The sequence below is a fragment of the Rhopalosiphum maidis genome, chromosome 1, assembly GCF_003676215.2.
Source record: "Rhopalosiphum maidis isolate BTI-1 chromosome 1, ASM367621v3, whole genome shotgun sequence".
Taxonomy (NCBI): Eukaryota; Metazoa; Arthropoda; class Insecta; order Hemiptera; family Aphididae; genus Rhopalosiphum; species Rhopalosiphum maidis.
Window position 1 is genome coordinate 45,857,250 of NC_040877.1, and position 20,666 is coordinate 45,877,915.

At 25.9% G+C, this 20,666-nt stretch overlaps 1 protein-coding gene across 4 annotated transcripts in view; it reads right to left on the reverse strand.

The window, feature by feature from the left end:
* LOC113552018 (putative polypeptide N-acetylgalactosaminyltransferase 9) overlaps window positions 1-20,666 on the reverse strand; it is a 122,697-nt gene that overhangs the window by 88,812 nt on the left and 13,219 nt on the right. For 3 of the 4 annotated variants that reach the window (XM_026954682.1, XM_026954691.1, XM_026954669.1), the window contains exon 2: window positions 15,470-15,523. The gene's annotated coding sequence lies outside the window, so the exon portion shown is untranslated. The remainder of the gene's footprint in view (window positions 1-15,469; window positions 15,524-20,666) is intronic. The other variant, XM_026954676.1, reaches the window with a different exon arrangement.

A 20,666-nucleotide genomic window follows, 5' to 3' on the forward strand; every position in this document is an offset into this window, starting at 1 on the left:
ACTAATTAATTGCCCAAGATACTAGGAAAAATTAATCAGTACCTAACCTATATTTTTTCAAAAAGGAAACCCTTTACTTCTAGGATAAGTGTTTACTTATAAATGGAAGTAATTTTTCTTAATGTTTTTGAAACTCATTTAAAAAAAATATATATATTTATACATATAATATAATTATTCAATATTCCAATTACGTGTCTTTATATAGTTTCCAATTCCTTTATTCGTCACATACGGACATAATTTAACCACCGGGCGAAATCGATAGTTATTCGTTGTATTATGTACGTAGACAAAATTGAACAAACATACAAAATTGTAGAAGTAAAACGTTTTAAATTTTTATACACGCACTGAAAGAGTATTATCCCCTGGGATATTCAGTAAATGAACCGAGTTTTTTCAGTAATATTTCTACACTGCATAATTAATAAATATTTATCGGCTCTCTTGAATTTTCCTGGGTCATTTTGATTGACAGTAACGAAAATAATTCAATAATTTTTTTTATGCTTTACCTTCTTAGATAATACCAACAAATTTAACGTTTCAAAATATTATTCTTTGTAACACCAATAATGTATTAATGCCTACAATCTCTAATCTAACATCGCACACCTATATCTTTAACATTATCGGTAAAATATTTAAAAAAAAAAAAAAATAATAATAATCTCTGTACAAACATGCAAGTGAATTTACAACAAACAAACTCTTTATTGAGTTATACAAATTTATTTTTAATATATAATATGATTTTCAATTCATATATTATTGTTTATTTTGTAATATTTATAAGTTTATATTATTTGGAAATTCTGAATTATTGAAAATGAAAAATAATTAAAATACGAAGATACAAGAACCTTAACTGAAAAATCAAACACAATTATCAAACCATAATAATAAAATATGCTAAAATCTATGCATAAGAATTATTTATGAAATGTTTATGCACTAGCGGTAGAAAAAAAACATGTAAAAAAGGGTATCAATGAATAAAAAACTGCCATGCTAAAGTAAGCTGTCAAAACTTTTTGTGGCAGTATAAACTTTGTGTATAACTTTGTCTATATAACGTAAACTTACAACTATTTTCATAGTACGTACAATGCTTAAATATGTATGTCATATTCACATTACAATAAAAAAATATGCAACAATAGTTTCAGAGAGGTCAGGCAAATATAATATTGGAAAAATTGTTAATCATAATTTTATGACAAATGTCAGACATTCATATTTAATTTAAATCAGGTTATGATAATATTATACCTGTACAGATATTTTCAATTACTCATTGTATGTGCATATGTCCAAGAAATAGTATGAATGTTTAGAGAATATATGTTAAAAGTTAAAGTAAATCAAAGCACAATAAGGTGAATAACATTTATTTTTCAATAACAAAAGACTGTTAATTTATTTATGTTAAATGTAGGTATATTAGTTTTTAAAGCCTAAAACAAAGCTTGCAGAGCACGCTATTCCTGAAACGATAAGAAATTATAGTATAAGTATGAAATTGATTAACATATAAAATATGCCTACAGAATAAATGTTAGGTTAAAAAGTTAAAAGGTTAAAAGTTTTTAAAAATATTTGGAAAATATAGCCTCATGGGTTTTTATTGTGTAGTATATTTAAATCCAAATAATAAAATGCCATCGACTTAATAATTAATATTCACATATGCAAATGACAGCATAATATTAATGTAATAATTATTTATTATATTGATTTTTTGGTAGATAATGTAACGAATCTAACCTAACTTATAAAAAGTGCCATACACCACGATAGTGTAATCATATTTTCATAACAATTATTGATATAAATCAAATATAATTTAAATGTAATTTAACGTATGTATTTTCAGCTATCTAAAATATAAAAATAAAGACATCATTATAATAAAAGGAGGAAAAAAAATTTCTCGTTTAAATTTTTTGTTTAAATATTGTTTTTATACAAGCGGCCATACTTAATAAATGTCACGACGGTTAAATTTAATTTTCTTTACCTAGATTACATTAGGTACAAAGTACATTATAATCATATAGAGTTTCAAAAATTTGGATTATATCGTACAATGCATAGTTTCACGTCATATTGAATCAATATTTCATAACTCTATTATATACATTAATACAATAAAATTTTTAGTTAAGTCAATCTAAAAAAACATATGTTTGTAGGTTATAGCTGATTTTAATGTACAACTATTAGGTAAATAATTTATAATATTTATACAATTGATAAATAATACATTCACTTATATTTATCACAATAAAAAAAGTGAAAAAATATTTCAAAAATGCCTATAATAAAAATTTTGATTTAAAAAAAAAATAAAAATACAATAATTTTAATATATGTTTTGCAAAGCATCTTATTACCCAAAAAAATATCATACATATTTAAAAAAATTAATTTTAAATTTTAATACTGTAGTAATCAATTCTATCATCTCAGAAATAGATACAGGATTAACGTTCCCTACTGTGTCTATAGTATTTGAAGTAATGACTTATTTGTTTTGAACAATCAGCTGCAGTACTATAAAACAACATACCATAAGACGCACTTCATATAATATGGAAAACATTTAAGGAAATTGATGATATTGAAATTAAATTCGGTATACTTTATTATGTAGGCATCTACCTATTATTTATTCAAATAATTTACTGTTTAATATCCGTAAAAATAAAAATATAAATGAAAAAAAAATCATTAGTGCCTACTTAAATACAAATAAAAAAAATGTGTTCTTGTGTCAGGTATAAGGATGAAAGTAATTTTCCTATATTTTCGAAGTATAAATCAATCACCGTTTAGTATATTAACCACACTGCAGTAATAAACCACACTGACATTTATAGATTCATCTGAAAATTAAGGTGTATAAGTCATACTGTCAAAGAATATGTAAAAAAATATTCTCACAGCAATCGGATGTGTGGTCCAATAATGTAAAAATCTACCCGGCACGTGGGAGGTCCGTGATCGTTCTCCCAACATCCCCATCACCGTGAAATTTGAATGAACGGTTAATATTAGGTTCTTTCAACACCATGGACAAAAGTACTTTGGATCATTATTATTGTTAGTTATTACTTGCGCCAGTATATCGACCCTTACATAATATATATATATCCCTTTCTGGTTGTAATAACAATCATAATAGCATGGTTCCTTCTACACCATGTACGTGTGTACACACACTCGTGCTACGACACAATTGGCCTTGGTTCAAGTCTCGACAACAATAGCGTCTATATGGTGTATATAATATAATAATGCTTCCAAATAAATTAAATAACACCCGAGACCAGTTTATTGAACTGAAGTGATAACGCGAGGGCGACGAAGAAAATATATTAAACAAACAAACAGGAAGAACATGAAAATATAAAGTATTATAATTGTATACCAATATAAATTACAAAAATGTGATTAAACCTAACCTAACAAGACGGGCACTTGTCTTTTGACTCTTTACAAGACAAACGAATATTTATTATTATTTTTTTGTATTTTCCATTATTTGGAACATATATAATGTTCATACAATGTGAAATATATATATATATATATATATATATATATATTAATAGACAAATCGAAAGCACATGTTTTAGTTTCTTTTGAATATTTTCTAATTTATATTTACTGCTCATTAGACAGTAGTATAGTGATTACTGATTTAATAATTTCTGATTTTTCAAATAAAAGTGTAATTGATACGAGAAGAGATACTGAAAATTGTGAAATTCATATTATACGTCACATCCAGTTATTTCATGCAAAAAATGTTCGATATCATATCGCGCTAATACAGAAATAATATAAAATACAATTATAATAATGAAGTGTTAATATTCTAGTTACCTGTATACGAGTATAGTTTATATAATATGTATAGGTACCATAAAATATTTCTATACACTTACGAATAGCGGTGATGCTGACCAAAGTGGTCGAACGAAATGGAAGTAGGTGTCATGGCTGAGCTAAACGACGGCAAGCAGGTATACTTCAGCGGACGTGGGTCGTTTGTATAATAATATGATCGACACGAGTGATTTTGTAACCGTAAATGTATTGATGAATAGTAAAATAGGTACTCGTATTATAGGTGTCGCATATATAACACGAATACGTTACCACAAAATTCTTCGATAAGTCACTTTATTTTTTATCGCATTAAACAAGCTTCAACATGCTTACACGGAGTAATTAATACAACTTACATTGTTTCAATCATTATTATTATTATTATGCTTTTGCGGGTCAAAAGTTCTTAAACTCGATTCGTCTGGGAATTTTTATACCCGCAATGCGGTGTATGCCTAAATGCATCTTGAAGTCATGTCATATTATTGTTATACCGTGATTATAACGTTCGGTATTGGCACATAAACATACATTTATTCTACAGAACTCCGGTCAATGTCGATTAATTCTCTAAACCACCGCTTTCGCTCACCTTAAATTTTCGTTTCTCCATATCCATCTCTATACCGACACAAAATCAACTTTTGATCGGACCTACTATATTACTGTAGACATAAGTGTAAATACAGTGTGTATGCGTATACGTATGCCTATTACACAATTGGAATCCGGAAGTTTGATTACATATACACTGTACCGTTGTGATGGTCCCGTGTAGTATATGTATTAGTCTGCAGATCATAGAATACGAAACAACAAAAGTGTATACAGTTATGTACACACGATGCACGCGGCCGGGGCTCCCGCCCGGAAAGTTTTAATCCCGTTAGTCTTTTGTGAAAAGTTACACCGAGGTTAATTTTTGGATTAACCATCGCATGGTAATAGTTAAGAAAATACGCAGCTCCTGTACCGTGTATATGAATATAGATGTAGTACAAGTCACGGGATCGGTGAAATTTATGTTAGCCATGTATTTTGGGTACTATACCTATAGAGGTATAATATAGTGTATAATGCATATTATACAAATATATACAGGACGATTATTTTATTGAACAACATTATCATCATTTCAAAATCTGTAATTTTTTTTAAAAATGTATTGTTTCTTAAGTTTTTACTTTTTTAAATGATACCATATATTTTGAATATCATATTCTAAATCAGAATATTTTTTCGGAGAATTTTTATGCATAAAAATCAAAATTTAGACGAGCAATTTATGAGTTACGACTTAAGTATATAAAGTTTATGTGAAAGAACTGGTGAGATACAAGAATACCTCGAAAAATGTTGGTATTAAACATATAACCAAACTTATAACTCATAAACTACTAGTTCACATTTCGATTTGTATGTACTCTAAAAAATATTCTGCTTCAGAATATGAAATTAAAAATGTATTTTGTTATTCAAAAATGTAAAAACTTAAAAATTAAAATAATAAGAATAAATAATATTTAAAATTGTTTGTTTTATTTTGACTGAAAATGATGTAAAAAATTTAATTAAAAAATATTAATAGATTTTGAAATAATGAATGTTGTTTGATATAAGTATCGCTCAGTTTATTATATTCCTCAACTAATTAATCGGTTACAATGTTATAGAACAAAAACCATCTAAGCAAAATAAAAATAGATCTAAATTGATGACCTAGATCCGCCACCACTGCATGTCATCCTATATAAAGTAAAATACAATTTGCTTATAGTGTAGCAGGTACAAACTATTTGTTGACTAAAACTGCAAGTCAAACGATGATAATTAAAAAATAATCAAAATGAAACTTAGTACACGCGTTTTATAAATGAAATTAAAAGTAGGCATATGAGGCATTTTTATGGAAAGGTATATCAATAAAATATTTAAAATAAATAGCTATCAATTGTATTATTCCATATAAACAAAATATAAAAAGTACTGCAGATCACCTTATATCAAATAAGAAATAACGTATATTAAAATCTTTATTATGTTTTAACTTTGTTAAATGGTAATTATTAGCATAATATTGTACTTATATATGGTAATATAACGAATGGCACTATGACAGTATTGTTATTCTACTCGTGGTAAAAAATAATGAGTTATATGAATGATTTTATGATATATAAGTATATGTATGGTTTGGAACGCCTATTATACCATGTAGAGTGTAAACAAGAACAAATGATTTAAAACACATGGCGTGGACACGGTAATTAATTTTACTCATCATTGACCATAAGCAAATGTAATGGACATTTCTAAATGTATAAATAAATAAACAATGTATTTTCAGTAAACTAATGTGCATTTTCAATACAATTTTGACAAATCAATAGGTTAAGCAATAAAAGTTTGGCCATATAAAACAAAACACTTAATAGTTCTGTGGGATTAATGTAAAATTAATCATGATTTGCTTTTAAAAATATTGCGTTATGGTAAATCATCCAACAGGTGTTCTAGACAAGTATGAGTACAGAAGGTATCATAAAAGTTACGATTTCACAATTTATTGTCTAGTACATTGAAATAGTTCCGAGAAGAAAAATATTTATATTGCTTCGTCATTCTTTCTGAAAATAAAACTCTTGTGGACATAACTGACACGTAGGTATCTGCTGGATATTGTCGCATCGCAGTCACAAACGTCAAATATTTATTTTACCTAATATTTTTTGTTATATAACTTTTCTCTGAAGCTTTTTAAACTTAGAAAATTATTAATGCACTATAGTCTCTCCATCTCGTAGTCCCATTTACGAGTCTTTCGCACTCTCATTTTTTGGGTCTCTCACTCCCTCTCTCTCTCTCTCTCATTCAAACACTACTGTACATTTCTTTTTATTCACGTTTCACAGTATAGTTGTCTCTAAACCGTGAAATTGATGGTGCGGGTGTCCTACTATTGATAAAATTCCCAAAGGTTTACAAGCTGAATAACTTTATATACAAGTTCTGAGAAAGACAAACGAAAAACAACAAATTACTAAAACAGATAATATAATTTCAACTGAACAACAAAAAGATACCCCAACAATACCATCCTTTTATCAAATATTGTGGATCACTGGCATGTACGTAGCTTAGTAAAACAGTCAAAGCTAATTTTTTGAATTGAAATATAGAAATATAATAGATAGACTTTTTCAAAAGCAACATAATTTATGTATATAATACATTTTAGTCGTATTTAACTTTAACATTTTCAGAAAATAATTAAGAATATAATTGTGTCATATATAAAAGCAAACAATTAAAAAAAAAAAACTAAAACATTTTTATTTTAATAATCAAATAAGATTTTTAGGACTTTTGTGACGATATGAATATTATATTTTATTATACTTTATTACATACTCAATTTTATATTTTTAGGTTAAATACAAACATTTTGAAAATTTGTAAGTATTTATTTTTAATGCATTTCTCATTCGTAATTAATTTTGATTTCATACGTCAAGTACCAATTGAGTACGTTTTACTTCAATAATAATGAAGTAATACACAATTCTGTCTTTTTCCCGAGTGAACAATCCAGTCGCGTGCCCAACTACCATTCACTACCAATTTTTATTTTTTTTCTGTTTGAAAATTTAAAATGGCCAAAATATCGTTTTGTCCATTACATTTAAACTTATATATTATATAACTATAGCCAAGTACTTATCATGGAACTTTGTGTAATATAATTATTGTTAAATTTTTGTAAACAATTATTAGTACTATAAATAACAATACGCAATACACCAACAGCAGATACGATAGAGATATTTGGAATAAACCGGGAAATAAATAACTTTAAAAATGTATATATATATGATCCAATAATTAATTATATTGTTTCCATTTAACCATACCATGAACTTCTTAGACTTGAGTGTTATACCTATATACTTTAAGTAGACAGAATATAAATATATTTTAATTTTTCTGCCTTAGGTTAGGTTAGGTTAGGTTAGTGTAGTTTTGTTTTCTAATAATTATTAGAATTAATCGTACATAATTTAATTATAATAAAAGAGGAGAAGTACTATTAATGATACGATATAAATATATATATAAACTATAAATAGATAATAATATAAAATTAATCCACATCAGAGGTTCCCAAACCGTGAGTCACGTTATTTATATATTTTTTAATTATCTATTACTTTTCTCGTTGAATTTCAAGTTTAGTTTTATCGTCAATGGTTATCTGTGAGCAAAAAAAAAAAAAGGTGATTTATTGATTTTATGGGTTGCGAAATTTTAAAAAATTCCCAAAATGGGTCGTTCAATAAAAAGTCTGGAAACTTTTATCTAGATTCTACACGTTTTGAAAATTTTATTGTATACATTAAATATAATAATACGAGTAGGTACATAGTAAAAGTTTCAAATCCCTAAAGATAAAAAAATGCTGAAGTAACTACAAAAAAAAAAAAAACTAAAATTTACTAAAAAAGTTTAAAAACATTAGTTTTTGTGTTTTTGAAATTTTGGTATACATTTATTTTGAAAAATATTGGGAATTTGCAATATTGCTTTTTAAAAGGAACCAACATTTTTTATAGTTTTATTTAAGCTAGAACCAATTTTCTATCAGTAATTATCCACAACATTTAAGATTGAAACATTTTTTTCTACTATACATTATATATTTATGTACACAAAAAAACACACATTAATATAAAATCAATAAAAATGTTCATTCAAAAATATCTAAAATAGAGCTTAATATAAAAGTTAACTTATGACAACATTCAATAATAAGTTTGAGAATAATATTTCACTTAAAAACATAAAGTATAGACTTTAATAAATTCACGTTTTTAATAATCTAAAATTGCAGATATTATAGAAAACTAAAAATTGAATTAGAATAATATTTTACATATAATACTTTTGTCAATATTATAACATTGTTATTCATAATAATAATAATACTTCTTAAAGATGATAATATAATAAATTATAACAAATATACCTATCATTGACGGACATATTATTTACTACAATAATCTAAAAAGAAATTATCTTAAAAAATAGGATAATTATTAGGTAGAAGATATTGAGTATGACGCCTACAAAAAAAAAAAATTTATATATATAAAAAGAAAATATGCTTTAATAATGATTAAAGAAAATCGAAATCTTATCGACTATAAGTCGTCACTCATCCATTAAATTGTTGTTAACGATGATTGATAAAAATAAATTATACTACGTTTCATTAAAAAAAAAATTGTATTTTAAAACACATCATAAATAAAAGTTATATACAATTTCTGACTTTGAAACAATTCTCAGGAAGGGGGTTGAACCCCTAAACCCCTCAAGCTATACATGACTGATTATTATAACAAGTAAATACCGAAGGAATCATATATAGGAGGTGTAAACTTTAAAGTTGTGCCGTATGCTTTATAGACATTTTTGTTGTCCATTTCTAACCATACAATATTATATTTGCCTATACACAAATGTATAATAATACATTATATTATAATTTATTAAAAGTTCAAAATGAGAAAGGTATAATCAATTATTAATTATATGTTTTCTCATCCAAGGTTAAAATCTCATTGAAGATATATTTTTTAATAAAAAATCTTAATAATATTTTATACCTAGTAAGAGTAAACACTTAATAATTGGTAAAAATATATTATTATTTTCTAATTTAGCTCAATCTATTCATGGTATTGTAACAATAGTTTAATAATTACAATCAGAGTTAAGATGATACACTGGATGATATTATAAAAAGATAGGGAGTATTTTCTATTTGGATTATAAATGGGATATATCCTATTTTGATTTTGGACAAGTGGCTTAATTTAAAATGTGTGTGAATATAAAGCCACCAATTCCATTGAAGTATTATTATTTATTTGATAATCTAATGGTGACTAAACGTCCAGTTACAGTTATGGTAATCAACTTTAATTGGAAAAGGAGGGTGAGGGGCTGAAATTGGTTTATTTTAAATTGACACTAAGAACAATTATTATCTTTGATAATATAATATATAGTACATATATATTTTTTTAAATAAAATAACCACACAAATATTTTATCAGAATAGGTATTACCTTTTGTGAAATAGGTACCTAATGTTTATTATAATAATATATTAATAGAATAATCCACAGTAAATAATATGACTACAGAATCATAAGTATTTTACGGAGTATTTTATATACTCATATTTTCAAATATGTATGAACAACTTTGAATAATAACACGGATTTAATATTATAAAATAATGTATTAATTAAAATAATAATTACAGTTATAATTTAATAAATATTTTAAAATCTGTTCATTGTTAAGTAATCGTTGAAGTATAAACAATGAGTATACTTATTATAATTATAACTGCATTAGTTATTATAAAACATATTATGAACTAAATTTTAAATCCTTGCTTCAATAATAACATATTAAATTAAACTAAATATTAAAATTAATGTATTCATTATATATTTTATAAGACATATATTGTTTTAAAACTGAATGTCTCATTTTTAATATTCTAAACTGGATTTTAATATTTATATCACTAATAAATAATATAATAATTCAGAATTAAAATATAGATTATGATAAATATCCAGGTATATATTTATTGTTTATATTTAATCATCATTCTAACTTCTTGGAAGAATTCTTAAAATAATTATTTAATTTGTACAATAACTTTTAAAACGCATATTATACACGATAATAAGTAATAGCATTGAGTATTAACCTAATAATTTTTATTTTGACTATATTTCTCATCATGAAAAATATGCGTTCTATTTGTTTTACGTTTCTATAAACAGATGATCTCTTTTATTTCACTGTCAAAGAAGGAAAATGAAAGTTACACATGCAAAAATGAATCAGGTGTCCCAGACTATAGACAATGCAATAACCTTGAGCCACATGGTCACACGTCGCAGTTGTGATCGTCTTCGATAAAAAAAAAAAAAAATAAAACAACATATTATTTTCAATGTGGTCGTAGTCTTGCAGGGTGGGGAAAGTCTTCAAGAATGTTCTACTTGGAACCGATAAAATATAATGTGTATACATTTAAAACCAGACTCTCTCAATCCTCAGCTGGCGTACCAAGTATCTTACTTGTTTTTAAATACTCCCCGAAAAAAAAAACCAGTCTGCCTCCGAACCGGTTTACCACGTGCGTTGTTTGAATTGCCGTCACACCGCACCATGTCGGCTTTATAATAGTATTATTGTTGATTTTGAACAAAACTTTCAAAACGGGCATAAGCAAATTTAGTGACTAAGTGACAAAGCCTTAAGAGGACGTAAGACCCACATGTGTTGTCTCCGTCTTACACACGAGTAGCAAATTTTTGTTGTAATACCGGGATACACGACTGACAAACAAGTTGTGGTGGTATAATATACAATCGGACGACCACAACGCATCATTTTGGGTGCTCCTAAAGCACGAGCGTATTGCGGGTAACCGTGGGAACAACACGACGGACCGTGATTATACACGGGTGGTAGATAAGTCACGATCATTGATTGCCATCAAAAAATAATATAGAAGGTACCGATATTACACACATGCATACATATATATATATATATTATATATCGTACAGGTAGTAGTTATAAATAGTAAGTAGTCACCAAGACCATCTCAAACCCTGCTCTGGTGTTTGATAAATGGTTGTCGGGGCAGAAAAGTATATCGTCGATCTATATTTGTATCGTAATGGCTTAGACAATTGCCGGGTCTTTGCGTAAAACGCGTCGTTATATGCGATGATATTATAATATGTTATGCATGTGATATATTTTTCTCTCCGCATAACAAACGTACGCCGTTATTCACTTACGCCGTAAAAAGTGAGTGTGGACTACGGGATGCTGTTTTTGAAAAATTTAAAATCTCACGGGCGACATAAAATATATGACGGTGGAGCTTACAGATAGAACCGGAGAACTGCAGCATGCATGGCCCCTATACGACGACGAATATAAAACCTGGACAACAGTAGTTTGCCTGCTTTCACCGACATATCCAAAAAATTCCTTCAACTCACTATTCTCTACGCAAAGATCGACCCGTAGGAACGCTTGACCTCCAAACTCTCGCCAACTAATCATTATTTACAAGTATTTGAACACAAATAATACCGATCATGCGTTCATATTAAAGCTATGGTACAATACGGTGTCCCGATAAAGTAATTTACAAAACGTTTTTCATATAGTGTACATGAAAAATTTCAAGCAATAATATAATATAGAGATCTATTGGGCACCTGGATGTCGAGTTTAAGCTGTCGACTAGCATATTTATTTTTAAAATCTTATTGTGATATTGCGGAAAAAACACTACCGCCTATCTACCTATCCACGGTTGCAACTTGCAATTTCGCACACATAAATTTTAAATTTACATTTTATATAGTCTTTCTTTTAGATAATTTTCATAAAAATACTATTTATAAATCATTAAAAAAACAAAAAAAGTATTATGCCACTTATTTTGTGGCAATATTTAAATTAAGCTACTTATGTGATTATTGTACGTAAAGATCACAGTTATCTACAATAATATAACAATAGTTTAAGGTACTTATAACACTACTATAATAATAGTATCTTTTTAGTGTAAACAAATAAAATACAGATAATAGATACACAGTGTGTAACTTTTATCATAATTCATCGTGCTATACAAAGGGTTTGAGAAAAACTAACTAAAAATAAATAAAAATGTATAAAAAAAAACATAATCATTATGAAACCAATACATACTTAACTCTATAACAATAAAAAAACTCGTCTCGTAGAACAGTGATATATAATTAATTGTTGATTCTATAATTAAAGGTTTAATTTGATTTTAATTGTAACATAAATGAGCCATAAGTGAAGTGTTTACAGTTGTATGAAATTATTTAGATAAGTAGATAAAATTTGTTATAATATGTAAATTAGGAATAAAAACAGTTTTAATTTATAACATATATAAGCATTCATTATTCATAATAATATATTATAACCGAGGTAGTAGAATTTCCAATTGTATTATTAGTTAAATATAAAGTAACATTTGGAGTATGTACCGCCTTCGTTCAATAATTTCATGTTATTATTTATTGCTGACTTATTTTATCAATTAAGCTTATTGTTGAGCTTTGCACCAGATAACCTAATAAAGATTTATATGGAAAAATATTTATTGCATTTAAAATATAATAATAAAAATAATATTATATATAGGTATTCTGTATATTCATTATTAAATTAAAGTTTGAACGCTTAAGGAAAATTTGATCAATTTTAATTAACATTCTCTAATCATATGTATGTTTTAGGATTCAGTCTAATTAAAATTAATAAATATTTAAATCTTCCTGATTATATATATAACAATATAGACCATCGCGTTTGAAAATAATTTCCGTGGAATGGCGCACAGCGTCCAATCGAAAATTAAAATGTTCAGTGCAACATATTGCCATTTATAGTAGTTAATGCAATATTATTGGAAGTGTTTAAAGTAACAGTGAATTCGTTAGATTTCAATAGTATTCATTTGAGTTCTGTATAAAGGACATTTTGTGTTATTATTGATTTAGGTACTAGTCATTTTTGGTAAATGAAATAATAATAAAAAAAAAAAATAAGGAAATCAAACTACTACGGTTCGTTCAACATAATATCGTTGTGATTTCAACTAAATACCTCCACTCGTGCAGTTGTAGTCATGTTTAATCGCGTCCGGTACTGTATTTTTTAACTGCAATGACACACCGCGTTGACAATCGTGTGCTCGTGAACAACGAACGGGTCATAAACGATTTTTTATTTTATCAATAGTCTCCCGGGAGCAGTAAGTGCCCACGCTAAAAAATGGTTTAATATAAAAAAAAAATAAAACCAACCTCTGTAATGCTTTGAAATCTGAGCTATAAAATACTTCTAAACAAAATAATCGGGAGATATTCGTTAAATGTAATATTGCACAGAATCGTTTCCATTTTTCTGAAGATTTAATAATATAGTAAAAACATAAAATTCCTTATCACAATATTACCTAATAAAATTTTTGAAAATCTAGTCTGAAGTAAAACGGTTTTATTCCAAAACCCTAAAACTTCTATGCCAACTGATAGGTTCACACGTCTACGTTACAAATGTTTTTTCATATAGAGAAGCACAGTAGTGATATAAACGTAGTACGACTTGGCCTTTTTTTAATTTGCATAATGTAAAAAAATCGCATCGACACACGGGTGGTTACATGCATATACAAAAACAAATCACCAACAACTTTATATGATTATATATGCTCTACTATTTATTCATTTCCCTATTTCCGGTATTATATGTAAAACAGCTTCAAACAATAGTAAATCAGTATGTTATTATTACGATCTTGCGAGATTGCAGTTTACATACATTATAGAATGTTTATGTATAGAGTCTAGGAGCTAGGATTAAAACAATGCATAAAGATTCTAGTATTTTTTTTTCTTGTTTTTTTTTTTTTTTGTATAGTGATAATTATATTTAGATGACCTGCAGAGTTATTCAAAGATTGAATAGATGTTTGTTTCAAAATATATGGTCTGCAAAATGTAACAGGTATGTACCTATTTTCAAATATATGAAACCCAATATATTCAAACAATATGCAATTTGAATACAACTCTAATTATTATATGTTTACTGTTCTTAAATAACTTATACATTTAACCAAGAACTAATTTAAGAAGACTATACGTTATACCCAATAGTATTAATTTCGTCTAACTCATATTATAACAAATATATTACGCTTAGAATAATCTATTCCATTATGTTATATTTAATCTTGAAGTAAATTGATCTATTAGAAAATTTAAGGTAAGACTATCTAGGTCAATATTTAGGTTTTCTCATATATTTTAATTTTGAAGCAAATCATGAGCATTTCATAACCATATATTTTTATGAAATTTAAAAAACTCATAACTTACTTAAAAACTAAAGTATCAAAAAAATATACCGATACCACTACCATTGCCGTTAAGACTTAAGTTTTATAATAAATCAGTGTACTGTACTATGAGGAACCACAAAATAAAATGGATTATTTTAAACTTAAAATTTGTTTAACTGTGCGTTTGTAACGGAATTATAGAAATAGCACGTACTATAGGTATTAAACCCTATAAAAAAATATAAATAATATTTGGCATGCAGAGGCAAATATTTTCAAATAAATATTATTTTTCTATAAAACAGTAGTCACATTATACGTTTCTGGGTAATTCCCTAGTAAATAAAAAAGGATATTTTAAAATTAAATGAATAAAAAAAAAATAATTAGAATAAATAATACATCGACGGGATAAAAATTACAAATAAATATATAATAAGATATATATCGTTATTACATTACTTAAAGAAAGTAAATTATTTTAATAATACCTACCTCACTATGACACTATTATTAAAAATCCAAAAGTAAACGGATATTTATAACAGCATAAAATACATTTCGACTTACCTACGTTCTATGATAATTAAAATTGTATTTTCTTGTTTCAAACAAAATGTAATTCTGAAAAAAAAAACAATTATTTTATTATGTCATAGTATAAATAATATTAGTAGTTATTCTTATTTTAAGACCACGTTTATTCTACAAAATATAAGTATTATATACATTTTATTGCACATTGCCTTACTTAATAGATATTTTATTAATGTACACTGTATAATTAGTATATGGTTGTTTATTATTTTTTTTTAACAGATTGAACAATATTAAAGTAAACGAATTATAGAATAAATTTAAATTTTGGTTCGTGACTTGAAGACCTAAGGTTTATAAAAACCTAAATAAATATAATAGAAATAATGTTCTTAACAATTATTCCTAAACTTTAAGTTAAAATGTTTACGAGGTATGTTTAAACAATAGTTTTAACTAACTATACATAATACATATATAAATTAAATAACTCTTGATAATATTATAAATTTGTTTTTTCGTACAGTGTATTAAGGTAATAAATTATTTATATTTTTATAACTAAAGAACTATACAAAATGTTGAGAAATATATTTAGAACAAACTAATGTAATAATATAATAATGGATACAATAACAGATATAACTCTAGATATAACAAAATCGCATCTTACTCAGCGGTATCCAACTATTATTAAAGAGTACCTACATAACTGAACTGTTTCACTACATCACATCTCGTAATTCATTTTTCTTTTCTATCTCTGCCGTTATAATATCTATTTTTCTGAAATCTATTATTAATCGCACATGTTATATCTTTGATAGAATTTACGCGAAAATTTTTGTCACTAAACATTAGTTAGTTCCACATATTATTTTTTCGATTTTTATACTTAACAAAACAACTTAAAACTTGTCTTCCTAAATGGAATTAAATAATATAACAAAACGTTAAATGATAAAATAATCCTAACTATTTGTATTATCTGATATTTATTTCACTCACATACCAAAATCAGTCATATTACTCACACTACTTGCACTAACCACTGACCCCGTCGAATTGGTTAAAATTACCTGTAGTTTAACAGTGTATAGTCAAATTGGATACGATGACATATTATGTATTATTATGTTAAGTATATTATAAATAAAATCAAATATTAATGATTTATCATATTTTAATACAAAGATATTAGTATTTATGGTCTTTTAAAAAATTAAGAACCAATTAAACTTTATTGTAAACAAATTCAAAGAATAACTTATTAATATTGCATAAAACAAAATTATTGGTTAACATTAAAATACAAACAAATGTAATATAATATAATAATGTGTATTATATAGTCGACAAGATGCTAAACAATAAATATTACATTATTAACAATTATTGATATAATAATCATAAAAATAGATTTATATTTTAGTGACATACTAATATATTATAATATAATTGTTTTAATTATATTAAATATCTAAAGTTAAAAATAAATTAATCAAATCAAAATGTGCGTAGTTTATTTTCTTTTTTAGAAACAGACAAAAATATAAATAATTAAATTTGTTGAAAATCTCCAAAAAGACAGTCATATTTAGGAGATTAGGTATTCCTTCGACATCAAACATAGATCAAAAAAAGCTTAACAGTAGCCAGTAGCCAATAGATACTAAACGTCTACCCGAGTATTGAATACCTATATAACTTATTACTTATTATCATATTAAATATAATAATATATTAATCAACAGATTTAAAAAAAAAACATATAATAATATGAATAATATATTATTTAATAAATTAAATTATACATAATTTAAAATATTATTGAGTAAGACTTTTTCATAACTATATATTTTTTTTCAAACCAAGGATGCACAGTGACAATCGTGACGGTTAGATGAGAACCAGCCACCCGTTTATACTATATATAAGAAATTGAAAGTCAATAGTGCGCGCGTGGACCTAGGCCGCGAATGGTCAGACGTGACGAATTGTTTATTCTATTATCGAGTTGAAATGCGAAAAAAACCCTTTGCACGCCACAAACGTAATACTTATACAGGTATAATATAAAGTACCTATAAATGGACTACGGCGTTTTTTAGGGGGGGTTGAGGGGGGGAAGTAACCTCGCTTGTATAAAGCGAGTTGTATCCATTTCACGCATAGAAACTCGATTCATATATATGTATGTAGATGAGGGTCTTTCTCCTGATGGTCACTGTCGTCGTATCCGGTCACGACCTTGAAACGAACATTACATCTATATATCTTACCAACCGTGTCCAGCTAATCGTATATATAGTATTATTAAACGGACGTGCACACGTTGATATGATAGTATACAATAATCGACAAGGGAGAGATTGATGACCGCTGCAATATTAATCGCGTACTAAACAGAAGCGGTGATAACAATTACCACAACGGTCAATAATGGCAATAATGAAGATTATGATTACACGATAACGATAATTATAACAATAATAATAATAGTAATAATAACAATATACTATAACTTAATATACTATTCCAAAATGATTGTGTGGTTCGAAGAAGGAAGTACCTACTGCGGGAGGGGACCACAAAACCACCGGTCGACATTGTCATCGTATTACTGTATATGAACTCACGCTCAAGGTCGTAATAATAAAATATAACAGCAGACAAAATATTCGTACTTGCAGATACTTAGTTTTACAGCACAAGGGAAACTCGACGCCTAAAAATCATCTATTAAAAAAACAAAATCATATCACCCTCGATAATGCCATAATTTGTTTTAAAACTATACAATAAATATTATATAAATACTCGAATTATTTTCAATGAATGTAAACTTAATTATAGCAAGCTGTAAATAAAAATATACGCTATCGTGTAAAAACACAATTATTAGTGAAAGATCATGATAGCTTTGAATAATAATTATTAAATGTTACTAAATGTTTAGTTATCTACGTGGTGTAGGTAGATACTAAATACCCATTGATAATTATACAATTCTAATATAGTAATAAATATTATATATATATATATACTATTTATTATATAAACTTGATTGTGTTTAACATTTGCTCGATCAAAAGTATACATTTAAAAGATAAAAATACAAAATACTCTCAATAGTGTTGTTTAGCAATATAAGATAACCATAATTCAATCAAATATGTGTTAAAAGCACTTAATATTATTTAAACTTTAAACGGATATTAAAATTGTTTCAAAGTGTAGAAAGAGTATTATTATAGGAAATATAATTTCTTTGTTTATATAATGATACTATACTCAAATAAAATTCCAAATAAATCAGTATTAATGGACCTAAATCGTATTTTAGAGAAACAGACCTTTGCAAGTTAAATAATGGCACAATCGGTTCCACCATGTATAACTGTTTATACATTCGAGAATATAATCAATATAACTCAAGTTAAATTTAATTAATTTTATATCATTATAAAATAAATAATAAATAATTTTAACTGAAAAAAAAATTATAGTATTTAATAATTAAATTAACATTACATTTAATTTTATCAAATTTTTCTATTTAATTTACTATTATCAATATTAAACCTCCATAAAGATAACAGATTATATAAAGTTTGAGTTTAGGTACATCCACAAGTAAACACTCATAAATACAAGTATAGCATCAAACACTTAATAAATACAAAGAGGGATACCCATTTAATGTATTATGATCATTATTTCACAAGAAAAAAGTGTTTTTGTAAATATTGTTTTTACATAGAAAAATAAGTTATTTAAGGTTTTCATTCTTTTGAATGACAACATACATTTTTAATTTCATATTCCAGAAAAAATATTATATATATATAATAATTATTATTACAAAAATCAAATTTTAAACAAGTACTTTAATAGTTTTTGAAATAACAAGTGTCTTGCATTAAATTGAACACTCAGTATACATAATATACGTATATATTACGTTTTTAAAACTAATGAATTAACTGCGCGCTAAAATTTATTTAGTATAAGTTAATTTAATAATATTCCTCTTACTATAAATATAAAAAAACTTCAAAATCACCTATATGATTTATAGTTCAAAAACTGTATTAAATAGATTTAATTTCTGTTTTAAACATGTAACAATGTAGATTAATTTTCAATATTATTAACCTTTGAAAAAAAACGATTATTAAAAAATTGTTTGTCAATTATACAACTGGTGATCCTATGAATTACTAAACTTGTATTTTAAATGTAAATTGGAGCTTGGACATACACATCATTCTATTAGAAACTAATAAACTCGATGTTGTAATTTATTTTGAGCATATATTATAGGTATATATTTACAAAATATAATAAATACCTACGAAAAAATTAGGAATCTCGAAGAAGATACGGTTGGTCGTTTCTCTTCATTTATATTTTCTTCGCAATATTTTACACATACACAATTTAATAAGGAGTTACTCTGCTTGTATGTACGTATGTTTACGTGATGATGTGTGTATATGTATGACCCCAATTTTAGATAATATATAAGATACAACGATGCTCGATTAGATCCGAACAACAACGAAAACGACGATGATGACGAATTACGTGGGAAAAAAACATCAGATTGATGTTCGTGGGAGAAAAAAATTATGCAATTTCAATGAAATATGGGAGCAAGGTTACATTAGGTCATTTGCTATGTAATGTCATGTTAAACAAATTATGTTATAAAATAATGTTTACATATAAATTAAAATTCATCTCTAATATGTAACTATATATTATAAACAAGTGATATATTAATGGTAAAAGAAATAAAATGTATCTATCTATTGTAGGTAATCCGCATTAGTGAGAGCAAGCTTATTTTATTGTGTAAAAGATATTTATAATTCATATATGTACCTCGTGGTTTATAAAATGTAACAAATAATTTGAAGAAGATTATAGATAATGACAAAAAAATGGTTATGAATAAAGTATGATATAAATAATACAGAACTATTGAGTTAAAAATAAAAAATGAAACTTTAATATCAATTTTATTAGTGAAAATGCAAAGCTATATCCGCAATCAGCATATTATTCATGGTTTATTTTTAAATTATAAAGAATTAACCAATACTAAATAAAATTGCTTAGTTATGTCTTATATACATCGTTAATATATTGATTATGATTAAAATGTTACTTGAAATAGCTATATGCACAGTAGTAAAAAATACTTAAGAAAAATAATTTACTA